The sequence below is a fragment of the Vanellus vanellus genome, assembly GCF_965231255.1.
Source record: "Vanellus vanellus genome assembly, chromosome: 13".
In the NCBI taxonomy this organism is placed as follows: Eukaryota; Metazoa; Chordata; class Aves; order Charadriiformes; family Charadriidae; genus Vanellus; species Vanellus vanellus.
This window is the reverse complement of record NC_138918.1, coordinates 4,554,059-4,558,807: the sequence shown is the minus strand read 5'-3', so window position 1 is coordinate 4,558,807 and position 4,749 is coordinate 4,554,059.

Here is a 4,749-nt window from a genome sequence, read left to right as displayed (position 1 = left end):
CATACTGGAAGCAGCAGATTGCTTTGCAAGCTTATTCAGACTGTATGCAAGCATCCAAGACTTCTCTTGTAACTGGTAAAATAATCAATACCTACCCACTTGTGAGGTTTAGTGAAAATAATGAACTGGCGAATATTTATAGCAAAAGCCATGGCACATTAGGTATTCCAAAGGACTTATGTAAGCACCACTTTCTTTAATACAGCTTTAGAGGAAACGTTTTAAGAAGCTTTATCAGCATAAAACATATTTTGAAATTCATGAAAATTAATAATTGGCATAGCAAAGTCAAAGCCATCTAAGTGGAATGACTTAACCCTGCTGGACAGTATTTTTCTCTAACTATAACTGTTAATCTGTCAGTTGAGAGAGGAAAATTCTCTTCTATTGTCAAATGCGATGAAACAAAGGAGGCAACTTCTCCAGCTGATGGGGACTTTAAGGAAATAAATGGAATATGGAAAGTTCTATAGAATAAGGCCCATTCTTCAAAATAAAACCAATTAACCCCAACTAAGTTGAGGAAACTGAGTCAAAGCAATTTCCCGTGACTGAGCGAAGCGTTGGGTTTTAGTCTGGCCTCAGCCCCTACTCCTGAGTGGGTATTTTCGTTGCACCAGGCCCTGTGGGGCTGGCATGAATTTCCCATCAAAGTCCTTTACTCTGAAATATTTCCACTGTTTTCTCACCCATTCAGTGGCTGACTCCAACATATACTTTAGCATACAAATGGCAGAGCCTAAGGCTTGGATTTTCCTCCAGGAGGCTGTAGCTGAGAGTCCCTGCCGAGGCCAGGACTCTAGCATAGTCCTACACTGTTACACGTTCCTCAATTTGGTCAGTTAGAATCATAGAATGGTTTAGGTTGGACAGGACCTTGAAGATCATCGAGTTCCAACCCCCCTGCCATAGGCAGGGACACCTCCCCCCAGCCCAGGTTGCCCAAGGCCACGTCCAGCCTGGCCTTGAACACCTCCAGGGATGGGGCCTCAACAACCTCTCTGGGCAACCTGTGCCAGTGCCACAACACCCTCAAAGGGAAAAACTTCTTCCTAATGTTCAATCTGAACCCGCCCTCTTCCAGTTTAAAGCCATTCCCCCTCGTCCTATCTCTACATGCCCCAGTAAAAAGTCCCTCCCCAGCTCTCCTGTAGGCCCCCTTTAGGTCCTGGGAGGCCCCAATAAGATCTCCCTGGAGCCTTCTCTTCTCCAGGCTGAACAGCCCCAACTCCTTCAGCCTCTTCTCATAGGAGAGGTGCTCCAGCCCTCAGATCATCCTCGTGGCTCTCCTCTGGACACGTTCCAGCAGGTCCTTGTCCTTCTTATGTTGGGGACTCCAGAGCTGGATGCAGTACTCCAGGTGGGGTCTCACCACAGCAGAGTAGAGGGGAAGAATCACCTGCCTTGACCTGCTGGCCACACTTCTTTTGATGCTGCCCAGGATATCCCTTCTGGGCTGCGATTGCACACTGCCGGCTCATGTTGAGCTTGTCATCAATCAGCACCCCCAGGTCCTTCTCCCCAGGGCTGCTCTCCAGCCACTCTCCGCCTAGCCTGGATTTGTGCTTGGGATTGCTCCCACCCAGATGTAGGACCTTGCACTTGGCCTTGTTGAACTGCATGAGGTTGGCTTGGGCCCACCTCTCCAGCCTGTCCAGGTCCCTCTGGATGGCATCCCTCCCCTCCAGCATGTCTATCTCGCCAAGGAGCTTGGTATCATCGGCAAACTTGCTGAGGGTGCACTCGACCCCACTGTCCATGTCGCCAACAATGGAAAAATATATTAATTAAACACACGTTTATGTATGGAAAAGTGTGACACGGCTCTGCGCAGTTTAATTTATACCCTGAAATTTGCTGAGCTTCATGTCTTACCCTGCCATTCTTGCATAGAGTAGCCAAACCCCACTTACTGCAGTAGATGAATTTAGAAGAATCTTCCTCTCTCTTGGGTCTTGGGATAATTTTGTGCTTTACAGAGTTGTTTGGGGTAGTTAAGGGCATCTCAGGCTTGGGCTGCATCCTTCTGCAGCAATGAGCCTGCTCCTGGTAGCAATCATTCCTTCGTGGACAATTCACTTTCCTACTCTCATCAAATACATCCCTGTTAACAAGTAGCAAACGATGCTCCCCGCCAGCCAAACCAAACAATTTTTGCTTAAAACCAACTTGTCTTCAAGCTTCCTCCTACCAAGGGCTGCAAACAAAAGTCTCTTATTTGTGCTAAACTCAGTTAGCCTCCCTGTGGCTAGTTCCTTGCACATTCTCTATTCTTTGCCGAGACCAGGGACACTGGCTGTTTACCCTATTATATTAAATGGGTCCTTCTCAGTTCCCTATTTAGAGGGCTCCACAAGTGCCACCGGTGGATGCCCCCGGGCCGGGCTGGGCTGACCGCAGCCTCCTCCCAGCCATTGCTTCTTGTTGAGTTCTGCTCCTCCCTTAATCTCAGACTGTCATTGTGTTATACAAACCTCTTGGACCTGGTTAATAACAGACCATTTTGGATCACAGGACGTCACCTGAATCCTTCTCTTTTCTGGTATTTATCACCTGCTGAACTTTTTGGGTGCGTCATGGGAAGAAGCCACCGCCTCAAAGCAACAGTGGTTACCAAGGCTTGTCAAGTTTCAAATGAAAGCCACAAATACCACCAAACCACATAGGATTTCTCTCTGAGTTAGAAGGGGTGAAGAATTGTAGCCTACTAAAATCTAAGATCAAATGAAATCTCCGGCATCTCTATACCACTAAAATGAATCATTCCCCCTCAACAAATTGAAACTGCTATACCTCCCAAGGTTCTCTTTGTAATCTACTCAGCCAACAGCCATTTCTACTTTATATATCTAATTTGCTTTGTTACAAAACTCTGAACTCCGACAAACATGCTGTCCACCTGTCACTATCTTCCACAGCCTCCAACACAGAACTGATGATGCAATTTTTCATAGAAATACTCCTTACTCTCCATCATGAACTCCTTGGGGCAAGGGATGACTTTTTTCTCTTTGATGTGCTGTCCCTGACACAGCAGGGGCCAGATTTGTATTAAGCAGCATATAATAGCATCTACAGCATAATGCAGTATAATGAGTGATAACAAGCACAGTGGTAAATGATGTCATTTAGTGCATACTGTCCCTGTGGTTCCCTATCATCAGCTTTTTATTGAAGAGGATTGTCCTCACAGATTCTTACTGATCTATAAGTTTGTCACTGTGCCTGTCTGGGTGTCTGCTTAATGCATTTCTGCTGCAGCTCCTTTTTTCCCGTCCCTGTTTCTCAGCCTGCTCCAAGGAGTTGGGCATTACATTCCTTTTTATACCTCTTTTCTTTCCTTTTTTCCTTTTCCTTTTTTTTTTTTTTAATTTTTTTTTTTCTTTGCTGCTTCACTTCCCAACTTTGTAAGCAATGTGGACAGCCAAGTGCTCTCAAAGGCCAACATTTGATAACAAACTGCAGAGAGGCAGATTGGCCCCAAAACCAGAGGAGCTCCTCGCAACACCCCTTCTGCTTCCTCCACACTTTAAGAAACAAAACCCAAACACTTTTCAGAGCACATCGCTGCCAGCTCTTCCTTAGCATCTACTCAGGCTCCGTTTGCGATACTCCTCCTGGACCAAAATGCACAAAACGAGAAGGCAGTTTGGATCTGACCCTGATGCCTTTGACACAGACCTGCCTCCCACCCGACCCGAGGACTTTCACACCCCGAGACTGTCGTCTCAGGTTTTAGCTCTCATCGCGCTCAGTCCTCTTCCCATCTGCGCCACCTCCTGCTACTCCCATCTTCAGTCCACACATTTCAAAACAGGCAGCAGGAGCTAATACACGGCCGCTTGCTTATATTTCTATTAATCGTCTTTCCCTCGTCCCATCTGTCACCTCTCTTCTTCAGTCTGGCCCACCCAGCTCCCAAATTTATAGCACTCACAATGCAGAAGAGTTAATCGAATCCAACCTCTCAGCAAGATCTCTGGCATCTGCTGTTCCATATTTGGTTCCCAGCAAGGGCTGCTCAGTCCCAGCCTCATCTCCCTTGTTTGTACCACGGTTCCCATTAGACCAAATGAAGAGCGCAATTAATTAATTGGTATCCCAACTTGAGAGTTCTGCATGCATCATTAGAAATAATCAAAATAGCTCTGCTGTATGCGTAAATATCTTTTGACTATGCCTTATCATTTATTATTTGCATGGTGGCAGTAGTTAGAAGCCCCAGCTCACCCTTGGATCTCATCACTGCGTGTCAGAAGTGGGCAAGAGCTGCAGACAAATAAAGGGAGGGAAGGGAGAGCAAAAATGGGAAAGACAGGCAAAACTTCTCCCTGGTCTATACCATGCGTTCACTTGAATAATATTCATATGAGTGTGGTTTTCTAGCAGAAGCTATGAAAATTAAAAAAAAAAAAAAAAAAAAGAAACAGAAGTAGTATGTTCACCTCTACCAGGTCTACCTATTTTTTAAAATCAGAATTTCTCAACGAGATTTCAAAGAAGAGATTTTTTCAAATCATAACCGTGGTGTCTGCTTTATCCCAGATACTGGGGCCAGGGCGTTTTCTGGCCCGGTAACAACCATCGCTGGAGGGCAGGTGAAGGCAGGGCCGGGGCCAGGCAGCTCTGAGCTCTGTCAGATGCAGAGGGGGAAATCCCAACAGCCCCAAAACTGCCCTTTTATACCAGACCCAGTTGTGTTTCCTGAGTTTCTTCCATACGTCCCCCCTCGGGGAATACCTTGTCCTG